At 43.3% G+C, this 17,515-nt stretch overlaps 1 protein-coding gene across 1 annotated transcript in view; it reads right to left on the bottom strand.

Moving 5' to 3' along the window:
- Positions 1-17,515, bottom strand: part of GALNT18 (UDP-N-acetyl-alpha-D-galactosamine:polypeptide N-acetylgalactosaminyltransferase 18) — a 468,442-nt gene that overhangs the window by 242,959 nt on the left and 207,968 nt on the right. The gene's annotated exons all lie outside the window — the stretch shown is intronic.

Raw genomic sequence — 17,515 nt, forward strand, 5'->3', positions numbered from 1 at the left:
TGGCATACCATTATAAAATAGACACTTGAGGGGGAGAGAAAGTAATAGCCATAAATATCACCATAGAAAACTTGTATTTCCATCTTCTGTCTATAACTGATTAGAATACCTAAAATGGGACTACAATGTACCCAATGAAAGAGAATTCCTGTGGAGCCTCTGCATTACATAAGACCATAGGTGGAATCCTGAACCTCACCCAGAATCTTCTGAGGTGGGAAATTTCCACTTGAAAGGACAAACAGACCAGCCTGGAGCAAGTAAAAGAACAGAAGGTACTTCTTGAAAGAAAGACCGACAAGAAAAATACAAAACAATAATGTCAGTCCGACTGATTAATACAAGAACAAGCAAGTTGCTCACTCAGAAGACATCAAGGCAAGTGGTCGGGTCCCCTCAGGGGAAACCCCCTTCCAAGACTAAGACTCAGTGGGAATGTATGACCAGATATGTGCTCCTATTGGTGACCACATTCGTCACCACTAAGGGGAAGTGAGGGGAAAACTGCACTGAAGCTGCAAGCTAAGCCCTACAATGGTCAATAGACTCCTGTGAACCTGGGTGAAGAGCTGGTTGGCCAGCAGTGTCACAAGACCTGGGGACTCCTGGGCCCAGAGTCAGTGACATAGTCACAGAGGACTAGAGTGGAGAGTGAAGCATCCAGCTGATAAGAAGTGAGGGCATATGCATAAGAACATCCACACTTACAGATAATACCCACTCAACCTGGATGATCAGAGCTTAACTAGAAGAAAAAAGAGGAAAAAAATGAGTAATTTTATACAACTTGATGAACTTAACCTATGCCTATGGATGCAGTAGCTCAAAAGAAGGAACAAATGTTTACAGCCAAGATCATTCCCACCCCCTCCATACACAGAGTAGACAGGGATGGGCAACTTGGACATTGCTATCCAAAATCGGGGGGCTACAAAGGCAGGAAGTGACTGGCTTACAAGCTTTCAAGAGGGAGCCTAGATTCAGAGGACACAGAAGAAGGTAGAAAAAAAAAGAAAGAAAGAAAGAAAAAGAAATCAAAGAACAGTGACTTCTGTTCCAGACCTGAAGTGTGGTTGAGGTTCCTCAACCACAATAGTGTTGGGTTCCTCCAGTCACTTTCTGATGAATAAGTCTGGTCTTTTATTTTCATATAATTTTGAGATGTGTTTCACATTTTCTCCCACTCTATCCAGAAACTTCTAATGTGATCCCTTTCAGAGCAGTTGGTTATGGTAGCCGGGCACAACAACACTAGTATGGTATACTCACCATGGAATGGTCAACATTAAAGATCAAAAGGGAAGGAGGCTGGGATGGAAATAGAACCACCAGGAAGAAGTGAGATAAGGGTTGTTACAAGGGGTGAGGGATACAGGGAATTGCAATCACTGAGATGAAACAAAGTGTATGATTTGTTGAATGTAAAACTGATGATATTTGCTGCAAACCTTCACTCAATTCTCAATAAAATGTTCAAAAGAAAATGAAATGGCATATTTATTGGGCAAAACTGTCGCAAAAGATTCTTTGAAGTATTAAAGAGCAAAAATGTCACTATGAAGACCAAGGTACAACTGACCCAAGCCAATTTCTCACAGGTATCTTCAATCTCCTCACATGCATATGAGGAGCCCTCATAGCGTAGTGGGTTACATGCTGGGCTGCTAACCTCAAGGTCGGCAGTTTGAATCCACCAGCCACTCCATAGGAAAAAGATGAGGCTTTCTGTTCCCATAAAGGTTTACAGCCTCGGAAACCCTACACAGGAGAACTATGAATCAGGACTGACTGGAGGGCAAGCAATAACTTAAGCATGGCAAAGCTGGACAATGAATAAGGAAGACCAGAGAAGAATTGGTGCATTTGAATTACAGTGTTGGCAAAGAATATTGAAATTACCATGGACTCCCAGAAGAACTGACTCATCTGCCTTGAAAGAAGTACAGTCAGAAAGTTCCTTAGAAGTCAAGATGATAAGCCTGAATTCATCTCATATATTTTGGACATCTAGGATCAGTTCCTGGAAAAAGACATCAGGCTTGGTAAAGTAGGAAGTCACAGAAAGTGAGAAAGTCCCCCAATGAGATGGACTGATATAGTGAGCGTGAAACAATGAACTTAATCATAACAATTGTGCCGAAGGTACCGGACTGGGCAATGTTTTTTTTCTATTGTCCATAGGGTCCCTAGGAGTCAGAGCCAACTCAAAGGCACCAACCGTAGCAACAGCTTTGCTTATTTCATGCAAAGTCTAAATTTTATATGCAGGCCACTGACCTCAGAATGTTCTATTTTCTTAAAATCCACTCTCTCGGAAGTAATTTGATTTTTTTAACCTCTCCTGAAAGAAGGTTCTTCCTCTTCTGTCCTTCCTCCCCACTAAAAATATGACCCCAATTCCTCCTATTAAGTTTTCAGAAACTCTCAATCTCCTTGAGTCAGTCATTAAAGGAGATAATGATCCCTCTAGGCCAAACATCCTGACCTCTTTAAATCCTTCTTTCCTTCCTCTTCTCTCCTGGGAGCCACTTGAGTCCTTCCCAGCAACAGCCATGATGCAGGAGGCCTCTGTTTCTACAGCACAGGGCACCCTCCTTCATCTTTCAATTTTCCAATAGTGTGGGTGAGCAGGAAAAAACACAGAATGGTCAGAGCAAGGGTCACAAGGCAGGGGAGTTTCTAGGGAGAGAGCATAGAAGGGGAAATGAAGCTTCAGGGAGATGGTCACAGTTCGGCGTCACTTGCTGCGTGACCATGTGCACACTGCTTCACCTGGCTCAATGCCTTGGCCATAGAATAAGAAAGTTAGAAGACCTCATCAAATTGGTTTTGTCTTGCTAGACTATCTGGATCATCTATCTCACACATGATGAATAGAAGACATCTCATTAAAGAGTTTGCAAACTTTTCCTTCCTCCCAACAAGCACCTTGTCACCACCAAATGCCACAACATCCCAACTACATATAATAACCAACTGGTCCTGGTTTGCCCAGTTTTATTTCTTGGTTTTATCACTGAAAGCTCTACTTCCGGGGAACCTCTTCAATCCCAAGCAAACTGGGACAGTAGGTCACCCTACAATAAAACCACAAGCCTCTCAAGGGCAGGGACTAGTCTTGTTCACTACTACATACCTACAGTACCTGGAAATTTGTGAGAAATCAATTGGTATTTGCTGAATAAATGGTTACATGCCTTTCAAATTCCCTAACATGCACATACGCATGCACCTACATAGGCATACCACACAAGTATGTATACATAGTCATGGTTCATATCTTCAGCTCAACTTGGAAGCAGCACTTAGCTTGCTGAGGGGGGAAGGCACAAAGATAGAGGAAGAAGGGACAAGGTGCCTGTCCACATACTCGCTGGTCATACCCACCATCTTCACAGTCACAGACTGTCATATACCGTCACATACAGAAGTCTGCAGAAGGACAGCCAGAGGCCACAGAAGAGAATTCTGAAAATTCCACCCATCACTTTTGTCCCATCATTCTCCGCTTGCTTTGCCCCCTACCCTGGACATTGCCTATCATCTTTGCACAGCAGAGATATTCTCGCCTAGTGTCTTTGCCTCCAGGACCTGGCCACCCACACACTGCTCCACTTTCGCCCACCGTCCACACTCACTTGCCCTGGATGTCTGCCTCTGCTCTGCCACCTCTCTTCAGGCCTCTGCAGAGACCCGAGACATGAAAGTCCGAGAATAACACAAGTCACATCACAAGTTATTAGCTGCCTTTAAGTCGGCCGGACTCATAGCAACCCCATGCACCAGGGAACACTAAGTTACCTGGTCCTGAGCCATCATCCTGATTGGTTTCAGATTGGATTGTTATGATTAGAGGGTTTTCACTGGCTGATTGTGGAAGTAGATCACCAGGCCTTTCTTCCTAGTGTTAGTCTGGAAGCTCTGCTGACAGCTGTTTATTATGATAGCAACATGCAGCCTTCTCCTGACAGGTGGGGGTAGCTGCACATGAGGTGCATCGGCTGGGAATAGAACCTGGCTCTCCGAGCTGGGAAGCTGAGAATTCTACCATGAAAGTGCCAATGCTCCTCGAATTGTAATGAGCTCTTCAGCATTTAAGCTCCTTACAAAAGCCTAACTGTATAAGACTGGCTGCTTACTCATTTTGAGAAGAGACACATTCTCCTGTAAAATGAGGCCATGAGAGTTCCCTTTTTACTTTTATTCTTGTTTAAAGTTGAGCCATTTTCCACTAGAGATAAAAACAAGGCATTTCTGCGAGAGGAGGAATATGGTTGTGTAATAAGGCGGAATTGATGGGCATGATAAACTCCACTTTATCGATCTCAGCACATGAGGACAAGGAGCAGGGCCGTAGGGAGTGTCTCAGCACGGTTCCCCTGAGATTGTTTTGAGTTGTTTATGAGCTTCAATGCCGTTACCTGTGAGAGAAATGGAAGCAGAGGAGTATTACATGCTGCCAACACAGACTCTTGGCCATCAGAGAGTGCCCAGCATGGCAGCCAGCATCATCGGCTGCATGGGCACCTCCATACTGGGTTAGTGGATTCTCCCCTCCCACTGCTGTTAGCAGGACAGACAGATGTTTCCTGGGCAGCTTGGTTGTGGGGAGAGAGAGTTACAAGACCTCTTCCCGAACAAAAATTCAAGTGGAAAGAGATGTAGGTGTATTTACACATTGGGAGCAAGGTCTAACTACTGCAGGGTTTTGGAAGTAGAGCGGAAGGCCCACTTGGAAAAAGCAAGTGAGATGACACTCGCAAGAAATCACTGTCCTGTGAGTAGAATTCATTCAAGCTCCTCTTTCTTCCCAGGCTTCTTCCAAAGGAGCCATCACTCACATACACCATTAGTCACCTGGAGCATGAACCCTGAGAGACATTAGCTGGCCCTCGGATCAGCACTGTCCTCATCCCCCTTTCAAAGCCAATCTTCTCACTCCAGACTCTGCTTTTCTATCTCCACCCACAAGACTCATTTGATCCTCTCTGGTTTCACTTGAGTAGATGTCCAACTTGTTCTGGCGCTTTCCAGCTTAGGTAGATATTCGTTCTTGCTAGCTTCCTAGCTGCTGGACTTATGGAACTAGTGAACCATGCTGCGATTCCCATGAGGTAGCTCAAGATTTTCACTCCCTGCGCTGGTGGTGTTCCTATATCTCCCTAACCCCTGCAGCCAAGAGACTCCATAGTGCTTGCGACCCCCACTGCCGAGGATTCTTAGAAACCATGCAAAATACTCAGACATAATAATAATAATTTTCATTTACTGAGTGCTTATTATGCATCATAAAACACACTAAGAAATGCTAAGACATATTTACTCTATTTTTGCATTTTATTCTTTCCTATATTCCTGAGTTATGGTGTTGGAGGAGAATATTGAAAGTGCCATGGGCTGCCCATAGAACCAACAAATCTGTGTTGGAAGAAGTGCAGCTAGAGTGTTCCTTGGAAGCCAAGATGGCCAAACTTCATCTCTCATATTTCGGACATATTGTCAGGAGGGACCAGTCACTGGAGAAGGATATCATGTTTGGTAAAGTGGAGAGTCAGAGAAAAAGAGGAAGACCTCCAGTGAGATGGATTGGTTAAGTGGCAGCATCGATGGGCTCAAGTGTGGCAACAATAGTGAGGTTGACCCAGGATCGGGCAGTGTTTCGTTCTGTTGTGCATAAGGTCGCTATGAGACAGTACTGACTCAATGGCACCTAACAATAACAAATATTCCTGTGAGGTTAACCTTATTATCACCATTTGATGGAGGAAGAAAATAGAACTAAGGTGGTGCATTGTCTTTCAGGACTTAAACCTGGGCCTATTTCACTCCAAAGCTCTGCTTTTATCCCCCATCTAAATGATGGTCTCTAGATGCATCTGGGAGAGAGTAGTGATGTGTCCGTGGAAACTAAGACCCTTGGTGGGAGGGTCAAGATGGAAGAGTTGCTTTCAGACTGCTAATTCCGCAAGAAGCACGGAGAGGTTTCAGTCACTGTATTAGGATGTCATGGACCAATATGATACAACACAACTGAGAACACAAAGGCCAAACCTGTCTTCCACTTGCATTGCCTCTTTTGAGATAAACAATCCAGGTGACCCCTTGTATAAAGGGTACTGTGTTTTCTGCCATGTGGCCTCACAAATTGATCCACAACTGACAGGACCAGAGACTGATTCCTGAGCCCCAAGCAGTGATCAATGGGGTTGGCTGTCAGACGATGTGGTGGCATGATCCCTGCCCAGTCAACGCTTGAGATGTTGATCATCAGCACATCAAGGCCTTTCTCTTGGGGAGTCTGAGAGTGAGAAGCTCTAAGAAGGAGGTAAGCAGAGGTAGGCTGTAGAAATGGTGGAACAGGAAGCAGAACCTCATGCAGACATGGACAGTCACTGTGACAGACACAGCAGGAGTTGAACAAAGAGGCCGACCCACCAGGGCTCTTCCAGGACACCCTGTATCATGTTGCCCTCCTCCATACCTGGCTCTGTGGACTTTTTCCTATGCTTCCCCACATGCTTGCACCAGTGACAATAAACCCCAACCACCTGTGGTCATCTGAGTAGGTTTGGTCTTTTATTCCCTGAATACACACACACACACAACACAGTACAGAAGGGTTCAACTTACCTCCTTCTGGAATCTCATCTCCTATGAAACCCTTAGGGCACCCTATACCTTCTTTAATGTCTCTTGTCTGTGGTTATTTAGTAAACGTCAGTGTCCACACTAGACAGCAAACTGCCTAAGGTCAGGACCACGTCTGCTTTGCTTACCAGGGCATGCTGAATGTCTAGCACCAGACCTAGCAGAGTTGAAACTCAGAAAGCATTGGATGATTGAATTAATGAACTAGTGCATATGTATTTGAACAAACGAACAAGAGATTGCATTCGGATCCATGAATGGTCTGAGTGGAAACTCCACCGTGACCTCAAATAAATGAAATCATTGGGATGTACATTTCCTCAGTGCCTGAAGAAAACAATAAAACCAGATCTCCAATAAGCCAAAGAAGGATGGGGGAGACAGATACTGAAGACAGTGGCTTCGGGCACCTGACAAAATACCACATCTAACCCAAGTTTGGAGGAGGCAGTAAATATATGAAAACTGGGAGTTCTGATACAGAGCAAGGCACAAGAAATAGGTCAGGACTGATCTAGAATTCGGTAAAAGAATCACTTACGAGTAAAGTATTAAATAGCTATGATTGTCAAAATGTTCAGTTTTTTCCCAGAGACAGAAGTTCAACAAACACTCTTTGTGATTACTACCAATTTAGAGAAAGGAATTGCTACATACAATGCAGATTGTAAGTAGGACAAAAGAAAAAAGCATCATTTCAAATGTAAACAAGTGACAGGAAGCAGGAGAACCATTTGTTCCTCAAACAGATTATTAGAAATCCGGGGATAATGAGATCCCTGGGGCTAACTGGACAGCACTCAGAGTCAGCTGGTACTCTGATGGAAAAGTCACACTGGGGACAGGTGTCTTCACGAGAGAGGCTTGCTGGCAAGTGACCAGGTTTGTGGCAACTGAAGCTGAGGAATGTGGGGCAGAAGAAATCCACTGAAGCAGGAAAAGCGGGTTCCATAGGTTAGTAAAAGCAAGACAGGCATCTTTGCTCTCCAGTGAGCCTAACTCAGGGCTCAGGCTGGGAGAAATTATTCTCCTGGGGCTTCAGGTCTTTGCTGATCTCCCTGAGCATGAATCCTCTGATTCTCTGCTCCATGGACCCTTTCATGCATCCTACAGTGCCTCTGGGTTCTGCCCTCACCTACTGCTGGGACAGATGCCCAACCCCATGTTCAGTCCAGGTGACTCTGACTCCTCTCTCACATGATGGATCCTCAAATATAAAAAGTCATGACTGTGAGCCCCCAAGCCAGTTCTTTCACAAGACAGATGTGCAGATTATGAAGTCACTAAAAGTTAAATAGCTGTTAATGTTCTAGCAAAACGAAACAAAAATCCCTTGTTGTTGAGAGGATTCTGACTCATAGAGACACTATAGGACAGAACAGAAGTGCCCCAAAAGAGTTCCATGGCTGAAAATCTTATGGAAGGTGACTGTCACGTTTTTCTCTCTTGGATGGAACCAACTAGTGAGTTTGAACCACCAGCCTTTCAGGTCACAATTGAGTGCTTTAGCCACTGTGCTACCAGGGCTCCTTGGTAATGTTCTAAGAGCTCTGGATAGATTATATAGGCAATCCTCATTTTACCATCTATAATTTACAGAAAGAAAAACCAAGGCACAGACAGGATACATGGTTGGAAGTCACCCAGCTTATCAATGAAAGAAATGACTTTGGAATCCAGGAAATTGGTTTTTAATTTTACTGTATTACCTAAACAGAAACTGCATCTGCTTTTCCTATTACCATTCTTATCTCCTGACTTATTCTCCTAGAAACAGACTCTAAATCCTAGTATCCATTTCTGCAGTTGTGATCTGAATAAGCAGAGAACAAAACTATCATCTCCTTCTTTTAAGACAACATATCTATTAATTTGTGCCCATTCTATTAATGCAGTCCAAAATTTCATTAGCTTTAAGCTCAGTACATTGTATTGTTGACCTTTAACAGACTTACCATTACGTATGAACCAGAAGTGTTTTCTCAGAATGCTTTGCTGTTGTTTGGTGCCACTGAGTCAGTTCCAACTTGAAGTGACCCTACATACAACAGAACAAACACTGTCCAGTCCTGTGCCAGCCTCACAATTGTTCTTATGTTTCCACGGATGTGCTAGATTTGATTCCAGTGCATTCCATCTGGCAAGGTGGAATGTTAATATTGTTGTAAAAAGGTACTTGCAATGAAGACGCTGGTCTTGGCTAAATTCTATCATGTGATCTCCAGCTTAGTTTTTATCACTGAGGCCGTATTTTATAACTGCTGATCCTTCTTGGTTTCTAACTTTTGCATCCTAATCCCCGGAAATTATTAATGCATCTTGATCATATGTTTGATCAGCTTCAGACTGAAGAAGTTGTTGTTAAGTGCCATAAAGTTGGATCTGACTCATAGCAATCCTGTATAGGGTTTCCATGGAGAGCTGATGGGTTTGAACTACAGACCTTGAAATTAGCAGTCCAGTTCTTATTCTACAGTGCCACGCCATACCAGTACTCAGGAGAAAGATGAGGCATTCTGCTCCCGTAAAGATTTCCAGCTGCGGAAACCCTGTACAGGGTCGCTATGAGTCGGAACCGACTCCATGGCACACAGCCATGAAGAAGCTGGTAGAATTTTTCCATTTCTTAATCATTGGCTTTAGTGCTTGGTATGTAAATTTGAATAATAATAGTATTCTAGCATTATAACTGCTCTTCTTTGTAGGCATATAGATAGTATCCTATCACAGACAGCATTGTACTTCAACAGAGATCTGAAAAAGTTCTTTTTGACATGAATGTAACGTGATGCCTCTTCAATTTTTCATTCCTTGCATAGTAAACCAGATGTCTGATATAAAATGGCCAATACCAGGCCATTTCAGTTCACTAATGTCTAACGATATTGATATTTATGTGCTTCATTTCATTTTTTTACAGATTCCATTCTTCCTAGATCCATACTTTGTACACTCCAAATTCTGATTATTTTTAAATCATGCAAAAATCCTTTATTTAAACTGTGTTTGTATAGTTAGCATTTTCAAAGCAATAGCAGAATAATTACTAAGGATGTTTATTTTACCCTACTATCCTGAGGCTGTCCTCATGGGAGACACATGTTCCACAGACTCTTCGCTCTGCTGAGGGGGGAGCTTTTCTGCAGAGACAGAATCCCAAACTAGAAAAGTCTCCCTGGGTAGGGTGGGACAAGGATCCCCAGACAGTGTGATATGCTGGATTACAAAACCCAGGAAAAAAGACTGCGTCTTTCTCAGACTACCTGTGGGAACCTGGATAAATGTATTCACCTTGTGAATATTCAATGTTCTCCTATACAAAATGGAAATACTAAGAACCACCTCAGAGAGATGGGAGGAGAAAGCTAAATGATAACATGCGCATAAAGCAGTTTGTGTTGCGCCAGGCACACAGTGAATGAGCCAGTGGTGGCTCTATTTATAGTTAGCCCATTGAGAAGTGACTCCCAAATGGTCTGACAGTCACAAACCCAGCTTCTCCATCTGGAGCCACCTCCCTCCCCTCCAACCCCTGGTGCTGGCCCCCAAAACCAACTACTAATCTGTGGGGCCCAGTGGAAAAATGGAAAAACTTGGACATCTTACTTAAAAATCAAGAATTTCAAGATGGCACCGGCAGACTATTAAAACAAGCCCAGGGCCATCTGCTACTATGCAGGTTGCACACAGTATTTGTTTGCGTTTGCTGATGTAACAAATCACTACACATTCAGCAGCTAAAACAATACCAATATATTATCTTTCAGTTCTGGGCATCAGAAGTTCAAAGTGGATCTCACTGGGGCTAAAATCAAGGTGTTGGCAGGGATGCTTTCCTTTTGAAAGCATCTGTGGGCTAATGAGCTGGGCTGCAAAGTCAGTTTGAACCATCAGGTTGGCAGTTTGTCAAGCTCACCAGCTGCTTTTCAGAAACCCTATACAGGGTCACTATGGGTCAGAAACCGACTTGACGGCATTTCACAACAGCAACAACAACAAGGTGGGGTCCTAGTGCGATGGATTGTAGGATAACCACTGGAATGTGAACTGCAAGGCTGGTAGTCCAAACCCACCAGCCATCCCTTTTAGGATTTATTCTAGATAATTCCTTAGTCATTTTTCTGCTATTGCTTTGAGAGGGTCATTATGAGTTGAAACTGACTTGACAGGCACCTAATAAGAACAATAAGGGAGAAGCCATTTTCATGCCTTTCCAGGTTTTAGAGGCTATCCATGTTCTTTGGTTCATGGTCTCCTTCCATTTTCAATGCCAGCAACCGCTGACCAAGTGTCTCTCACAATTCCATCTCCCTAGTTGTGACTCTTACCCTCCTCTTTTACACTAAAGGTCCACTGTGATTGCATTGGGCCCAGGGATAATCTCCGTACCTTACAACTGGCTCATTAGCAATCTTAAGTTCCCCTGCCAGGTAGCATAACATCATCACAGGTTCCAGGGACTAGGACATAGACATTTTTTAGGACGGGATTGCATATTACCTGCCTACTGCTCACCCATGAAGCCAGTTTTCTGGATCCCAAAGTTCAGGGACCTGAGAGTCTGTTCAGAGTTTATACCCTGAAAATAAATCTTGACCCCATCCACACAAAACTGGCCCTACCATAGAGCTAGCACCCAGTGTCCATGGTCACCCTTGAAAAACCCTGATCCTGATAGCACTCCTGAGGAATTCTCTCTCCATTACCACCTTGCTGTGCTCCTTTCCACTCAGATGAGGCTGCAGAAAACACTTCAGTCCTCTTTACCAGTCCCTGGTGCCCTAGCCCACTGCTCAGCCCAAGAGTCAGCCCACCCTAACCCCAGGACGGAAGGGACACAGACCCCAGGGGACATGGGAGAGAAAGGCAAAGCCATCCCTGACAAAGCTCAGGAGTCTCTGATGAGCTGCTAACAAAAGGAATGAAGCAGCACCTGCCAGAGGCTCTGCCCTGAGCTACCTGGGCCTTAGAGTTGCCATGGTAATGTGAAAGCCCTGAAGCTAGGCTGGGAGCCCCCCTTCTATTCAGAGCCACAATGCCCACTAAGATGCTTACCCTTAATTGTTTCCTCGGCTCCTGTCCGGAAATAACAACTGTGGCTTGTAGAAAAGCACGGGGTTCAAGAGCCCAGTGCTACAGAAGTAGTGATCACTCATATGCCACTTGCCCAACTTAACTTGCACTGGGATGGGAATCCACATTTACTCTCCCATCTTCACCAGCCTATCTTAACTGGCACTGGGGTGGAAGTCCACATTTACCCTCCTGTCTTCACCTTCCTATCCCAATCTGGAGTCCATTCTGATTCACAGCAACCTTATATGTAACAGAACAAAATGTGCTGCCTTACCCACACATGATCCCACCTCCCCACCAACTCACAACCCATCTTCTCAGTGACCTCCCAAAGATGTCTCCTCCATCCTTCCTCACTTCTCTCAGACACAGTATTTCCCTGATCCCTTTCTTGTGCCTTCATTTTTAAAAACGTGTTGCTTAACTGACACGAGTGAAATACACAGATTGTAACTGCACAGTTTGATGGACTGTTATAAATGGAAACACCCTGGAGTCCATCTCCCAATCAAGACTTCTGTTTGTCTTTTTTGCCACTCATAACTTATTTTAGGAGGGGGGCGGCTGGGAGACAGGAGGAAAATCATAGAGAAGGCTCCAAGGGATGAAGCCAAGGCTAGCCAGGCAGAGATATTGTCCCAACTCACAAAGCAAGCAGGAACCTAGCCCCAGATCTGGCAAAGGCTCCTCATGGGGTCTGTGAGAATCCCCGGAGGAGGACACAATGACCTGTGTCACATGGGTCTCCCCACTGGATGGCCGAGAGACCTATTCTGTTCCTGTTACACCAACTCAGGAAAGACTGACGGCATTTTGATTTCTTCAAGGAGTCCCTGGGTGGTGCACTAAGCTACTACTAACTGAAAGACAGGAGGTTCAAATTCATCCAGGGGAACCTCAGAAGAAAGTCCTGGTGATCCACTTCCAAAAGACCTCAGGCATTGAAAATCTTACAGAACACACTTCTACTCTGACACAAAATAAGGGACCAGCCAGAAGGAGATGGAAAGGAGGTTTGGACAGGATTCCAAACACCCGCTTTCTGGTCCAGGAATAAAGCATCAAGGTTAGAACTAGAAAAAACTAAGTCAAAAATACAGAGCACAGGGACCCCTACCCCAGGGGGAAAAGTCCTCCAGAGAAAACCGTAGTTAACAAGAAGCAAAAGCAGAGAGCTTAGGCTAGAGCAAGAGTCATAGGCATGATGCTTCTGGGGACTGGTGTCAGCACAGGGATTCTTCTAAAGATGCACAGAGTCCACCACCAGCACCTTGCTCCAAATGCCAATGTTAGTCAGAGCTGAGCTATCACTCTCCGGGATTAATAGTGTGTTGGATGATTACCAGAAAACAATTTTTCCAATATTTAAAAACAGATTTCCTCCCTCCCTCCCAAACCGGTCAGCAAATGCTCAAAGCTGCATATTGTAAATAGCCACAATAACGGGTCACACCCACCAAGGACCATGAAAATGGCATATGACTAGGCAGCATTTGTTGTGTTATATATAAGGTTGCCATGAATCAGAATGGACTCTGTGGCCACTAACAAAAACAGGCCCCTCCCTCTACCATGGCAGGGACAGAAACTTACACCTCAAAGCACAAATTCTATTGTCAGACTGTTGCTGTTGTTGTTGTTAAGTACCGTGGAGTCGGTTCCGACTCATAGTGACCCTGCACAGGGTTTCTGATGCTGTAAATCTTTGCGGGAGCAGAAAGCCTCATCTTTCTCCTGTGGAACAGCTGGTAGTTTCGAACTGCTGACCTTGAGGTTAGCAGCCCAGTTCGTAACCACTATGTTACCAGAGCTCCTGCTTGGGTTCAAATCTCAGCTCCACTTGACCTTGGGCAGGTTATATAACATTTCTGTGCCTTTGTTTCCTCTTCTGTAACATGGACACTAAGAATAGTACCTACTTCCGCAATGTGAGGAACAAAGAGTTAATATAAACCAAATGCCAAGCACAGGCCTAAAAGCCTGACTCATGCTAGATGATTGCTTGCTGGTGTAATCTGAAATAGGGATGCGAGGAAAGATACTGCAAAAATGTTTCCAAAGTGAGTTAGACAAGATGAGCCAAACAATGAATTTGTTACAAGGCAGGGATGTTTTTATGAAAATTAAGAGACAAAAAGAGGCATTGTTTTACCTCAGCACATACTAGTTTTGAATGACCCTCTCTCCTGAATTGAATTGTACCCCCCCAAATTATGTGTCAATTTGTCTAGGCCAGGATTCCCAGTATTGTGTGGTTGCTCTCCATTTTGTGATCTGATGCAATTACTCACTATTATGTGACGTGGTGTAAATGCTAACTCTGTATGTTAATGAAGAGAATGCTTTCAGAGTGGGGTGTATCTTGAGTCATCACCTTACAAGTCTTACTCAAGTCACACCTTAATGCAAGTCTCAACTTTACTTATATCATACCTTTACTCAAGTCCCACCCTTTCCTAAGTTACACCCTTACACATGCTACATCACAAGAGCTAAAAGGAAAGAGAAGTGAGCAAAGAATAAAAGGATCTCACAATTTCAAACTTCTAGCCTCTTAACTATGAGGAAATAAATTTCTGTTAAAGCCACTCACTTATACATTTCTGTTAAAGCATCACTAGATAACTAAGATGGAATTTGGTTCCAGAAGAGTGGTGTACAGATCATTAAGAAGACAATAGAAGGAAAAAGTCAAAATGGATGTCAGAACAGAATGTGAAACTTGCTCTCCAGTGTAGAGATGCTAAAGTAAATGGAAGAATGAGGAGGTGAAAAAGCTGAACAGAAAATTTCAAAGGGACACTTGAGAAGATGAAGTCAAGTATTATAATGAAATGTGCAAAGACCTGGAGTTAGAAAACCAAAAGGGAAGAAAACACTCAGTATTTCTCAAGCTGAAATAATTGAAGAAAAAAATTCAAGCTTTGACTTGAAATATTGAAAGATTCTAAGGGCAAAATACTGATGATGCAGAAAGCATCAAAAGAAGATGGAAGGGATATACAGAGTCACTGTACCCAAGAGAAATGGTTGATGTTCAGCCATTTCAAGAGTTAGCATATGATCAAGAACCAGTGATAGTGAAAGAAGAAGGCAAAGATACACTGAAGGCATTGGCAAAGAACAAGGATCTGGGAACTGATGAATGCAAATTGAGATCTTTCAACAAATTGATGCTGCACTGAAGGCGCTCACTCATCTCTGCCAACAAATTTGGAAGACAGCTACTTGGCCAACTGATTGGAAGAGATCCCTATTTGTGCCCATTCCAAAGAGAGGTGACCCAATAGAATGTGGAAATCATCAGACAATATCATTAATATCACATGTGAGTGAAATTTTGTAGATAATTTAAAAACGGCAGCAATAGTACATTGACAGAGAACTTCCAGAGGTTCAAGCCAGATTCCGATGATCAGTGTAATGAAAAATATCATTGCTGATGTCAGATGGATCTTGGCTGAAAGCAGAAAATACCTGGCTGAAAGCAGAAAGATGTTTACCTGTGCTTTATTGACTAAGTAAAGATTTTCGATTTTGTGGGTCATGACAAACTGTGGACAACATTGCAGAAAATGAGTATTCCAGAACACTTAATTGTGCTCATGAGAAACCTGTACATAGATCAAGACATAGTTGTTTGAACTTAACAAGGGAACAATTAATGGTTTTAAATTAGTAAAAGTGTGCACCGTATTTACTCAATCTGTATGCTGAGCAGATAATTTGAGAAACTGGATTATATGAAGAAAAACATGGCATCAGGATTGGAAGAATACTCATTAACAACCTGCAATATGCAACTGATACAACCTTGCCTGCTGAAAGTGAAGAGGACTTAAAGTACTTATTGATGAAGATCAAATACCACAGCCTTCGGTATGGATTGCATCTCAATGTAAAGAAAACAAAAATCCTCACCATTGGACCAATAAACAACATTCTTATCAATGGAGAAAAGATTGAAGTTGTCAAGGACTTCATTCTTCTTAGATCAACCATCAACACTCATGGAAACAACAGTCAAGAAATCAAATAACATATTGCATTAGGTAAATCTGCTATACAAGACCTCTTAAGTACCATGGACTGCCAAAACAACAAACCAAACTGTGTTGGAAGAAGTACAGTCAGAGCGCTCCTTAGAAGTCAGGATGAGCAAACTTTGTCTCTCATACTTTGGATATACTATTAGGAGGGACCAGTCACTGGAGAAGGATATCATGCTTGGTAAAGTGGAGGGTCAGCAAAAAGAATGAAGATCTCATTGAGATGGACTGGCACAGCAATGGGCTCAAGGGTAGCTATGATGGTGAGGTGGGCTCAGGACCAGGTAGCACTTCATTATTTTGTGCAGTGTTGCTATGAGTCGGTACCGACTTGATGGCACTTAACAACCACAACAAAAATAAATCCATTCACTGATGGTGTTTCTATTATGGCAACACTAGGTAACCAAGCCATCATTTCAGAGTTCAAGTCACGCACCTCGCAATAGCCTATAAGGCACTTCTCCTGCAAGTCTCAAATTTGGTGGCACATTGGAATTACCCAGGAGCTATAAACCACTGATCCTGAGTTTTTTACCCCAAACATCTGATGTAATCAGTTGGGGTATGGCCTGAGCATCAAAATGTATAAAAGTTCCAAAGATGAACTGAATGTGCACCTGAGGTTGAGAGTCATTGCCCTCCTTGATCAGCTTCTCATTGTTCCGCTGACCTCATCGACAACTACTGCCCACCCCCTTGCTCACTTTGTTCCAGCCACAAGGGTCTCCTTCCTCTTCTTCAAACATGTTAAGTGAATTTCTACTTCAGAGCCTGTGCACTTGCTGGTCCCTCTAACTTAGAAAGTTCTTCCTCAACGTGTCCACACGGTTTGCTCTCTCACCTCCTCTGCTTTGCTCAAATGTCATCTACTTAGTGAGGGCTTTTCTGACCACCCCATTAATCAGTGCAGCCCTCCTTCCTCATCCTAGGCAGCCCATATTCCTCGCCCCCAATCTGTATTTCTCTGTAGTACTTATCACTATCAAACATATTAGCTATTTGACTTCTTTGTTTCGCTTATTATTGGTCTTCCCGAACTAGAATGTATGCTCTGTGACAGCGGGGCGTTTTGTGTGTTTTGTTCACTACATTATTTCCAAGCCCAGACTACACTGTCTCAATAAATATCCCTTAATGAACATAGACTGTTTTCCTCCCTTGTAGATCCTTAACTGCTCATTCATTCCTAGGGCCCAGCCAGGTTCCCCCTGGGTCCAAAACAACCATGTTCAGTTAGTATATAGCTGTTACTCAATAAACACCTATTGAACTGATCTGAACTCTCCTCTTTGAAAGAACAAAGTCTTTCCAACCCAGCAGCCAGATGTTTCCTGAAAATTCCAAGTACACACTCATTTTGTGGTTTGCAGCTTTAAGAAAATTTTAAAAATTAGGACAAAGAGGGGAAAGAAAGCGTGTGTGTGTGGTGGTGGCGGTAGGGGGAGCTCACAAAATTAATGAGATTTTTTTCAGCTGCGGTACGTGCTCATATTTTTAATAATTAAAAGTAATAAAATTTCTAACTGAACCTTAAAGGAACATCCTTCTGTAACAAAGAGAAAAGTCAAGACAGATCTCTGCCAAATGCAATGACTTGTTAGACCTGGAAGATGGATGTCGTTTAAAAAACTAATTTACAGCAAAAAAAAAAAAAAAAAATAGTGGTTCATGAAAATGCACCTAATTGGGTTAAAGTGACATAGTAATAGGAATGCCAGATGATTCCATGGTCCTTAAGG

The sequence above is a fragment of the Chrysochloris asiatica genome, unplaced genomic scaffold, assembly GCF_000296735.1.
Source record: "Chrysochloris asiatica unplaced genomic scaffold, ChrAsi1.0 scaffold00219, whole genome shotgun sequence".
Taxonomy (NCBI): Eukaryota; Metazoa; Chordata; class Mammalia; order Afrosoricida; family Chrysochloridae; genus Chrysochloris; species Chrysochloris asiatica.